We start from the raw sequence: 12,447 nt of genomic DNA on the forward strand, positions 1-12,447 counted from the left end.
ATCTGGAGGGTACCAGAATGTAATATATATTATGTACTAGTTATTATTCCAGACATATGTTCTCTTCAATCAATTATTTTAAATTGAGTACAATTTAAAATTTCTTATTAACTGTTCCAGAACCAGGACATACAGTGATGGATGGAGATATAATTTAGAACAAATAATGTAATTCCTTACCAAATATGGTCATTCATTTAATTAAAGATTATTTAATTCAGCTTCCTAATTATAATGGGGGAAATCTCTAAATCACAGGATGATGTCCTTGTTAAAGATCGTGTTCCAAATTACTGTAATAGCTAGAAAATAAACATTATGTTCTGACCAACACCCAGGTTAGGTTTTTGTTTCCCTACAAGAAGACTGTCTTCTTGTAGTCTACTATCTTCTTATACATGTTAGTTTGTGTACATGTTAGTTTGTGGTCAGTAAAGGAAATTTATTGTAAAGGAACTTTCCAAACATCTCAAGTGCTTTGCCCTTTCTTTCATCATTTTTATGTGCTGTTTCCTCTTTCTGTCTGTCTCTGTTCTAATTGTCTTTATTGGAATTTTAAAAATGAGAGCTCCCCAATATGTTTCAGAAGCAATGGTTACAAAAGAGGACCTATACACAACCTGTTCTGACCTGCCTGCAAACCTCTATGTAATAGTGGACACCAAAGTCTTATTTATCTACATGGATCAATACCTTTGCTGTGACCTCAACATTCCTTAACACCTTGGAATTATTATTCCTGTTACATATAAACATATAAATACAATTAAAGAAAAATGTTATGTTCAATGAACAGTTATTTTTGTATGTTTTTTTCCTGTTGTGAATAAGCAATGTGTTCTAAGACATAGAACTAATTTTTGATCAGATATTTTAGGTTAATATTTCCTTTATTTTAATTGTACTTTATTCATGGAAAAGGAGCAAAGATGATCAGAGAAACCAACAATATAATATTTTATATGAAATCCTTTCAGTCAAGGGCTGTGATGGGTCTGAGATTTAACCTACTTAAAAGATAACAGGTTAGCCTGCCATGGGTTCATGAATTCTGGTAGAAGACATGAGACTCTTAGGTTAGAGATGAAGGACAGTGCTTCTTATTCAGGACAGTAACATTAGCCTGAGTATCAGCATTTTGGTGCAAGCTCTCTTACCCCCAATTCTGGCTGGTTCATGTGAAAAGAACCAGGTGGCATCTGCACATAGTTTGTTACATTAAAGAAGAGGAATGCTGAGCTTAGAGAGCCCAATTTTCTCTTAATGATGGACATTAAGCGTGTTTACCCTTTCTTCCAGAGAGAGAAACTATCATTCTTTTCCAAGGCTGTTCACTATTCAAACATTATTAAAAATAATTCAGAACCAAAAGCAGTCAGTGCCTCACTTAGACGGCATATAGAAATGTTAGAGACACTTGGAGAATTGTCTTTCAACGCCTTCTACCTTATAAAAATGTTTTCTTAATATCTCCTTCTAAGGTAGAGAAATTTTTTGTAACTTTTGGAGGTGGAGAGGGGAAAAGTCAAAGAAATCCCATTTGAAAACAAGAGTGTTATATGATTCTAATGAAGTAAGCTACGAAAGAAAAAAAAGTCAGTGTTGCAGACACTGGGATTTCTTCTTTTAATCTTTGTGTGTACCAGTCCCCTGGCTTCTCTGTAATTTCATTTCTAAAGGTCTGCACTAGCAACTCTCTTCAGAGAACTTCCCTTGGGATACTGATGCCACTTTGCCTACACTTGCAGAGTTGCAAGAAGCTGAGAGTTTGTTTCTTGATGGCTGTTCTTAGCCAGTGATTGATTGGTCCTTGAATTGATAGCTCACTATGTTTCTATTCAAGAAAAACACTGAAGTGAAGCTTACACTTCCACGTTTCCCTGAGGGATCAGCTATATTTACCCTCCATAGGACTTTCTGGAAATAATATTCTTTTTAACTTCTATTTACTCTTCTGTTTTCCCTATTACCTTCCTAGGTTCTCCTGAAAGCACTTTTATTTTTTTGCGGTAAGCGGGCCTCTCCCGTTGCAGAGCACAGGCTCCAGACGCGCAGGCTCAGCGGCCATGGCTCACGGGCCTAGCCGCTTCGCGGCATGTGGGATCCTCCCGGACCGGGCCACGAACCCGTGTCCCCTGCACCGGCAGGTGGACCCTCAACCACTGCGCCACCAGGCAAGCCCTGAAAGCACTTTTTTAGTAAATCATTTTCACAAAAATTCTTGTTTCAGATTCTGCTTCTCATTAACTATGCAATAACAGGCAGGAAAGATTAAAGAAAATGATAGCTACCACTATCGCCTGCTTATTATATTCCAACACTCTGTAAGCCCTTGATTTCATCCTCATAACAACTCTGTGAGGTAGGCATTGTTATTCCATTTTAGTTAGGAGAAAGAGAGGTTCAAAGAGGTTAATTAATTTGCCCAAGTCCTGTTGATAGTAAGTGGCAGAGCTCAGTTCTGGCACCATCGCCATCCAAAGACTACGTGTCTAAATACTACAGAGATTAGGAAATCTAGTTTAACTTTTACTCTTCTGAACTTAAGTCTTGAACTAAAAAAGCAGCTCTGAAGAATATTTTCATGAGCCTTTTCGTTAAAATGTTAACAGTCAAGAATATGCCCATGGAGATATTTAAGCAGTGACCATGTACATGGATAATGCTTCCCAGATGCTACTGAGGTCACACTATTCTATAGTTGCATACTCCAACTAAAAGTAAGTTTGTAATCACTGTTCCTCAAATGTTAGGGTGAATGAAAATGTAAGAATTCTCAGGTCCACAGAGGTAGGAATTCTTGAGGAAAGCTTATAGAAAATCCAGATCCACTGGTGTCAAATCCAGAGGTTTTTTTTTACTGTTTTTATTGGAGTATAATTGCTTTACAGTGGTGTGTTAGTTTCTGCTTTATAATGAAGTGAATCAGTTATACATATACATATATCCCCATATCTCTTCCCTCTTCTGTCTCCCTCCCTCCCACCCTCCCTGTCCCACCCTTCTAGCTCGTCACAAAGCACCGAGCTGATCTCCCTGTGCTATGCAACTGCTTCCCACTAGCTATCTATTATACATTTGGTAGTGTATATATGTCCATATACACTACCACTCTCTCACTTTGTCCCAGCTTACCCTTCCCCCTCCCCGTGTCCTCAAGTCTATTCTCTAGTAGGTCTGTGTCTTTATTCCTGTCTTGCCCCTAGGTTCTTCATGACCTTTTTTTTTTTTTTTTAGATTCCATATATATGTGTTAGCATGTGGTATTTGTTTTTCTCTTTCTGACTTACTTCACTCTGTATGACAGACTCTAGGTCCATCCACCTCACTACAAATAACACAATCTCGTTCCTTTTTATGGCTGAGTAATATTCCATTGTATATATGTGCCACATGATGTAATAAGTCTGCTATACATTTCAGGCAACTGTAATTGCATTATGGAACTGAATTATGGAAAGTCAAAGGAGGTGAACGAGAACTGCAATTAATACTTAAAAAATAGACATTAATTCATCCTAACGTAGTGATGTACTGTCAAATATTTGTAAATTCAGTTTTAATATTTCAATAGTGTTCTTTTTTTCTTTTGCTCTATATTCACATTGTCTTTTTCTTCTTTTTCCCTTATTTCCAGTGTAGATACACTTCAGTTGGGGGTGCAAGAGCTCATCCTTAGAAAATGTTAGATTACCTAAGCTATGATCTTTGAAAGACTCTAATGAGGCTCCCAACTTTCCTGCATAGGCTGCAATAGATGTACCTCTGTGAATAAAGGCTACGGAGACGAGCCATTGTAAAGTGTCCAAGAACACAGACTTTGAGCACAGGGGATGCTGTGAGCATACATTCATATCTCTAAATTAGTATGTAGGGAATATAAATTGCAAATATTTAATTGACTAATTGTCAAATTTTCATGTATTTACCATAGCCTTGGACTTAGTCTTTTATAAAATTTAAAACTATTTTTATAGTCTTTACAACCATAGTTGCATCTTTTTTTGTACCTCATAGATATTCTAAAAAAGTTTGCTTACACTTTCTTGCCCACGATTCTCTGTTAAACTCAGTGAAATGTGGCTTCTTGGCTCACCTTTCTAGTAAAGTTACTATGTCAAAATTGATAAACAAAAATGATTTAGGTCATTAAATGAAAAATGAATAGTTCTTGTTTACTTAACTACCTCATGATATTTACAACTCAACATAATCTTTTTACTTAAAACTATCTCTTGCCATTATTTCCATGGTACTATAATTCTCTAGTTTATACTCTAGCTCTATGGAAACTTCTCTGTGTCCTCCATAGTTTCTTTCTCCTCTTTCCAAGCTTAAATATTGCTTGTATTTTTAGGATCCATTTCTCTCTTCATACATTCTCCCTGGGGCTTATCTCAAGCCTTCTAAGACTTTAATTAAAATGATCAGGGTGATGATTTCAGGATAATTTTTTTTAGTATATATCTCTTTTGAACTTTAGACCTGTGCAGTAGTTTCTCTTTCAAAAGATCTGTATTTCCATCTCAGAGTGATTAAATTCTTATTTTCTATGAAACAGAAGCCCAAGGCATAATGTGAAGCTACTGAGCTATTATGTGTGATGCCATTGTAGTTATCTTCACTGCAGTTAATAATTTGCTTGCCAAGATTCAAATTTGTTTGTTCTCAAATCATTTTGTGCATGTTGCATTTATTACTACAAGCACATAATTTAATTCAGTGTTAAGTCAAGTGATGAAATATGAGTACCAGGAGATCAAGTTTATTCCTACAACAATGAAGTTTAATGCTTTAGAAATTCTCAATTAGGCTGAGTTGCTAAATAAATGATGTCAACTATGGCATGGGTATGGCAACAAAGTAAGACTGGAGAAAAATAAATAAGTAAAAAATTCTTTGGATTTGTTCAGTAGTGTACTTTAAATTAATGTCTGGAAGTCATAGATTATTTGAGTGCGGATTATATAAGAAAAGATGACTAACAACTTCAATGGGTAAACAGATATTCAAAGAAAAGGCCTTGGGCTTATAGCACAGTATTGGTGAATTTAATACACAATAAGATAATGAGTTAATATACAATGTTTAGACTGTCCCATTGTGCATACGTGCCATGATGTGTGCTTTCTCACTTTATTCAAATAACTAACAACAAACCAGTTCTGATTGTTTCAGGTAAGAGAATTTTTACTACATATTCATGTATTTGCAAGATAACTCTATTTGGATATATCCTAGGTGCCTCAAGTTTAATGTATAAAAAAATATTATCTTCCATTCCCCTGAACTTTCCAACTTTTATAAACTTTCTTCCATTCTTGTCTTCTGTCTTTTCATTATTGGTAAATAATCACATTGGTCAAATGGACCAGAACTGAAACTCAAATTTCATTTTTAAATCCTCTCTTACTCTCTTCAAAAACTTTTCCTATAAAGTCTACTCTTAAATAGCCCTAGATTTTCTAACTTCTAGATTATCAAACCAACATTGTATTTATTTGCTTGCTTCTGCTTGAAACTCCTTTTTATTTTTCTGACATCCTCAACACTCTTAAACAAATGCACACATACTAGTTAATTCTTCCTTATGTAATCCTAGTGATATTTCTAATCTGCAACTCCGATAAAGGCCAGTCATCTCACTATTTAAAAACTGTTAATGACTATCATCCTAACTATAAAGTCCTAATGATCTGCTTTTGTCTTGTTTAATCTCTCAGCCTCATCTATCAAAAAGAACCCTTTTTACGCTTTTGTTTCCTTAATGTGGCATATTCTCTTTCATAACATATTGTTTATCACATTTATTATGTTATGCAGCCCATCATATTAAAATTTCCAATTTAATTATCTATTTCCTCCCAATTCTAAACTTATTATTGATAGGTTTTATTTCTAGCTCTGTCTCTCCAGAGCCTAGTAGAACCCTGGAACATAGTAGACATAAATGATCATGAGACAAGTTTTCCTAAATAAGTTAATAAATTGAAGGGGTGTCTCAAAATGAGAATAGTGTAGTCATAGCCTGAAATTATATTATTAGCCATAAATTGTTTATTCAGTCCTCTCACTGCTGATCAAAATTGAGGACAAGCACCTCACTAGCCAGTTATTCAATAATTTACTAGAATAGTTATCATGGCATTTTCCATGCAAGACCTAAAGAAACATGAGATTTATGATGACATGGAAAAGGAAGGCATCTTACAGTTTTCCAAGCAGTTAAGAAAATTTTTTCACATCTTTGACTCTATGTACCTGAGAATATATCCCATTCCACCTCCTGACTGTGACTGTGGAGAGACAGAGGGTAGCATCTTGTTTAGGGAAAAACATCCAGGAATTCCAGGCAGCAACAATTAGGCAGTTCTTGGAAGATATGTGTGTGTATGTGTGTGTGTGTGTGTGTGTGTGTGTGTGTGTGTGTGTGTGTGTGTTCCACAAAGTATATCTGGAGAGACAAAACTCATTCTGCAGACTTCGAATTTGGAGTACCAATGTCTCAATCTCTGTGTTCTGGGAATTAGGAGTGACGACCAGCTGAAAATGGTCTGCCAGTATCCTCCCCGAGTGCTAATCTTAACTGAATGATTTGGGCTTCAGAAAATGTATTATTTGCTGAAGCAAGAATGACAGTATCTCTCAAAATAGGATGAAGATTTGAAGGGAGTTGGAGAGGGACGCAGCACATCTGAGTGCAAAGAGCCCGACTGGGTACTAAAACATTCACTTCTTGTGAATGGCTGAATTTATTACCAAGGAAAGTCTGTATTCAGCGCCTGATTTTTAACATTTACATTCTCACTTTGTAATCCCTCCACCCCCCCTCAAAATGTCCCAATACTTCCATTCAGAAAGTTCCATGTGTTCTTCTTGGAAGGCATTACGGGACATTATGACATAGAAGCAGTGTGGCCTGTTCCACTCATCCTCTTGACTGTGACTGTAAAGAGAGAGCAGCATTGTCAAAGGGACAATGTCCAGGACTTCCAGGCAGTGACTAGCATGCAGTATAATGAGACTGGATCTTGGGAGGGAAGGGAAAATCATTCAGTACAGTACTGTAAATAGCTTCCAAGTTTCCAAGTAACAACGCAGGAGATGAAAAAACAAAAACAAAAACACTTTCCCTCACTAAGCTCTGAGCTCACTGTTTATAGGGGGATTCAATTTAAATTTGTGTATGGAAATACTATAATGTATTATTTTTCATGTAGAGAGAGTATTATATTTCTATTCCATCTAAAACTCTATATTCATAGCCATTTAAAAAAAATCTTTACTGTCAGTAAAGTATCATTGCAGTCAAAATGCATAACCCAGTTCTTAACATAGATGGGGACTCTAACAACTTGACAGTACAACTATAATAAGTTTTAATAGTTACCTCCAATTGTAGCTAGATTTATCGGTATAATGGATTTCTGTAGAGTCCTTTCTATGCTGGCACGTTTAGGCAAAGATTATTTATATGAAAAAATAATGTTATATGAATACTGGAGAAACACTGATTCTCAATTTTACAAATAAATCTTTGTTTGGCAATTGAAAAAGGTCGTGTTGAACTATTATTACATATTAGAACAGCAGATAAGAAAGCACCCTGGCAATCTTTGGATATGCAAAATGCAATGATAATTGCTAATGTCTAAAATGTATTTAAAATATTACATTACGTTTCACACTACCTAACAAATGTTATGCCTTCACATAGGTCATGGTCAGGACCGCTGCACTTCAGGACAGAAAATAGATTTCTCATCTCAGTAGAACATATTAATATTTCTATCACTTTTGTTTCAGTACAACTGTTCTGGAGGTAGAAGCCATTTAATAAAATCTACAGTTAGTTTTAGGCTTACTAGTTTAATGTGAAGATTAGTGACTTACCAACTTTTTATACGTTAAAGTAAGAGCCACTTTAAAATCATTTAGATTAAAAATAGTTGAAAAAGATAAGCAGATTACATTAAATTCAAAGCATTAATTTGAAACTTAGTTGTTTTCAATAGTGTGTGGGAAATTTAATACAGTCCACAAGAGTAAGGCAGCTGAAATGTTGGATTTTTAAAAACTCACTCTCCTTGAATTTAAAATGTCACAATTTGGGCAGGCTCAGACCAGGGATATAATAGGAATTTGTCACAAAGAAGGGAACATGTCATGTAAGTCAATAAGCATTTTGGACCCACATAATTAACTCAAGTACAGAGGTTAGCTTCACCAAGTACAACTAGGAGGATCAAGACACTGTCCAGGTAGCAAGTTTAGGCAACAATGAAATGTTGAATTAATTGGTGCAACAGAAAAGGGGAAACACCAGAACACAGTGTAGTGCTGACGAGAGCTAGGAAGGAGCTGAGATCTAGTTTTGTCCTAAAGGAGATCGTGGACTAAGTAGGGTAACCAATGAGTTTATGCATTGAGAGGGTTTTCCAGTTAGAAGCCCAGCTGTTGAACTAAGCCTGTGAAGCAAGATGAAATGGGCTATTTAGATGAGCATTACATCCTAGTTCTTGTAGGTAAAATGAAAATTTAGTTCTGGGTATAATTCCTGGTTATAGGAATTAAGTAGTGAAAAGAATAGGAGAACCTTTTGGAGAAGCCTGAAGGGTTAATGTAAGCATGTCATCAAAGATCCTTTACTTAATATGTGGGCACTTCCCAAAAACTTATGCTTTCTGCCTGTACCTTCAATAAATATACTGAGGAATGAAGTGAAATTAATATTGAATGAGGGAATAAAATAGTCTTAGAGATAATCAATACAAGCTAGATATGGAAGGTAATAATACTAAACCACAAAGTATGATAAATTCCACTGAATATTATGAGACCTACTTCTTAAAATTAAAATATATTATATAATATTCTGAAGATAGTAAATACATAGAAAATATACCCCATAAAAATGTTAGGAAGTAATTTATAAGAAGTTAAAATGTAGCAGTTAAAACTAGAACCCTAAAAAAGGGAAATATTAGTAAAATATGTAAATAATATATTCAAAATATTACCACAAAAATGTAAAAAAATTAAAAATAATTCAGTTACTTAAAAATAAGATTTTAGGAGATTAAAAGAAAAGAAAAACCTTGTTATGCTCAGAGTTTTCTACCAGGAGCTTCCGGTTCAAGTAGATTCCATATCCTATGTTCCCAAGCATTGGAAGCTCAGGGCAGGTGCTAGTCTGTAAGATGCCTCTGAGAATAAATAAAAGGCTATTGCTCTAGGCATTTGGCTTAGTGAGCAATGGTGTCTTTGAGCAAAGGAAAAATAGTCGCTTTCTCTGTACCAATGTAGCCTATGCTGGGTCTGGGGGAGGGGGGCACAATCCACAGGGCTGCCAGTTGGTGAGCTAGATTTCAATCATACTCAGCAACTCAGAACAAATTGCATAGCATTTTACTGCAGGCTTTAAATCAACACTTGAACATCAACTGATAATATACGTAAGCTTTAAGCCTTTATCATCTTATTTGTGAGAGAAAGTAAACAACTTATTGGAAAGCATCCCTGGTGGCAACTTTCACTCCCAAGGACAGTGCCTTAGCTAGGCAAATAAATGGAGGGAAAAAAAAATAGAAACAAGACTGAGAAATGGAGAACACAGTAGTGTGGGAAAAAAAGACATTGGTGAATATAAATCAATACATAATGAAAGAGCAAACTTTGGATAGCTAAACATAAGATTTTGCATGTCTGCCTCTTTTACTGGACTTGAATATCTGAGTAGTAGGTGTGTTCTATTCATTCATTTATCCCAATATCTAGTTTAATGTCAGACACATAATATGCTAATGTTTGGTGACAAGTACTAATGGAAAGATGAAAAATAGATGATAGATAGATAGATAGACAGATAGACAGATGATAGATAGGAGCTTGTGCTTTTCTCCAAGGGCAGGGGAAAGGGTTCAAATCATGCTTTGATGATTGATTGCTCACTAAGCTCTATTTTATTTTATTTTTTATAAATTTATTTATTTATTTATTTTTGGCTGTGTTGGGTCTTCGTTGCTGCACATGGGCTTTCTCTAGTTATGGTGAGCAGGGGTTGCTCTTCGTTATGGTGCGTGGGCTTCTCATTGCAGTGGCTTCTCTTGTTGCAGAGCATGGGCTCTAGGTGCACGGGCTTCAGTAGTTGTGGCTCATGGGCTCAGTAGTTGTGGCTTGCAGGCTCTAGAGCACAGGCTCAGTAGTTGTGGTGCACGGGCTTAGTTACTCCATGGCATGTGAGATCATCCCGGACCAGGGCTCAAACCCATGTCCCCTGCATTGACAGGTGGATTCTTAACCACTGTGCCACTAGGGAAGTCCCCCACTGAGTTCTATTTTAAATAATTCATAATACCATTAAAAAATAAGTTATTCATGCTAAATGGTGTTTTGAAGCCCTAATTATTTTGGAAAATTATATATTTTTTCAGACTGATTTAGAACAAGTTTGGAGTAAAAATGGTTAACAGTTCTGGAACTTTGGAATACAATCTGCATAGTTTTTAATTACATTTTCCCAACTCATTCTATCTTCTCATTTAACAAACTTATTGAGTGTTTACTATGCGTCAAATGCTACTTTGACTCAAGGAGCTCTTAATTTAGTGAATTTGAAGAACAGACCATATATTCAACACAGAGAATACTTCATAACAATATTTGAGCACAGTATTCCAGGTGAAAATAGAGGACAGGAAGCTAACATCTGGAGACGGAGGGAATTTGGGTAAGAATTCCTAAAAAAAACCAACTTGACATTAGTTGAATTGTGACTCATTAGTAGTTAGTCAAGTGAAGAAACATAGGGAGGAAAGCATTGCAGGATAACAGAACATGCTCACACAAACTTGAAGATGATTGTAAGATTAGAGTGATTGGCCTAGAGGAATTCTGGAATGGATGGTCCTGACTAGGGAGGCTGGCATCTACTTCACCATAGATTTTCCATGACTTGCTAAGAACTTTGATGTTTATCTTGACAATAATTGAGTACCCATAATAGACTTTAAAGTAGAGGAGTGTCATAATAAGGTTACATTTAAAAAATGGAGCCCTGGCAGCAGTGGGGAGGATAGAGTGTATGAATTGGAAATTGGGAAAAGTGACATTAATTTATAACAGCAACTCAGCAATTCAGATTATGAACTACTAGGACTAGAACTATATAGAGTATACTGGTGAGAAATATCTGAGAAAAACTTAAGGAAATGGAGCCAAATGGGTTCATTGATTAATTTTTATGTGGGCATAATACCCTGGCTTCTGACTTGGAACAGTTTTTAAATTTTTTTTTGTTATTATAATGATATTCACAGAGCTTTGAAACAAAGGACAAATAATAGGTTTCAGTGGTACCTATAAAGAAAGATCACAGATTTGAGTTTTGGGTTCAAAATACATAGCAGATATCTAGATTGAGATGTCCTGTGGACAGTTTATACAGGGCTTCAACACATGAAAGGACTTGGATATACATATATATGAGAGAGAGACGGGGGGGGGGGTGGGGGGGGAGAGAGAGAGAGAGAAGTTGAAGTAGTAGTAGATGAGTTTCCTTGTTTCCTTCCTGTCATCCAATGTGAGTTCCTTTGTTACTTGGCTACAGTAGTTACTTGTTACTTTCTACATTCAGGTTTTACTCTATATTCCAAACCACTCAGATTTACAATAACAAATCTATAGCAATGCCTATAACTAGCAGACCAGAGATGGTGGGTAAGAGATAGTGTTAGAACCATTTAAATTCCCCAATTATATAGAATGTATAATAATTTACATCTGGATGGGACTGGGATTTTAGCTCCAGGATTTATGGACAAACCATTGGCCGTCCCCAAACCTACTTCCAGTGTATGACTGCTACACTGGCCTGACTCCTGCTGCCACTAATATGAGCTTGACTGGTGGTCCTCTGACAGCCTCATTGCTTGGTGAGTCCACCCTGACTTACCTGTCTAATTGTTCTGCTTATCATTGATCTTCAGCCCATTGGCCTGATTCCCTTGATTCTGGAGTTGGTGTTATCAGAATAGATGAACAAGTGTGTCATCATACATTGATTTTGAGTCCCGAACTTATAACAGATGCCCAGACTATGTGAGCAATATCCTACCAAAGATATCAAGTATTTAAATGAATTGTTTGTAATAAAAATGGCTTCGACATACTCAGCTAACTTTCTTTTCTTGTCCAGCCACTGGTATCCACAAAAACCAATCAATTTATCTACCAAATTGAGTTTCAATTACTCTTAGGTGAGAACTTTCCTCCTCAAACTTTCTAGAAATTTCTATTATATAGTTACTAAGCAAGTATATTCTGCTACAACTAAAAAGTTAAGCATACCTAAATGCATTATTTTAACAAAAATAAATGTAGGAGAGCAACAGAATTGAAGACAAAATAAAAGTAATGATAGCATGGAGAAAGAAGCAGAGGATACAC

Source organism: Grampus griseus, assembly GCF_964374135.1.
Source record: "Grampus griseus genome assembly, chromosome: 7".
In the NCBI taxonomy this organism is placed as follows: domain Eukaryota; kingdom Metazoa; phylum Chordata; class Mammalia; order Artiodactyla; family Delphinidae; genus Grampus; species Grampus griseus.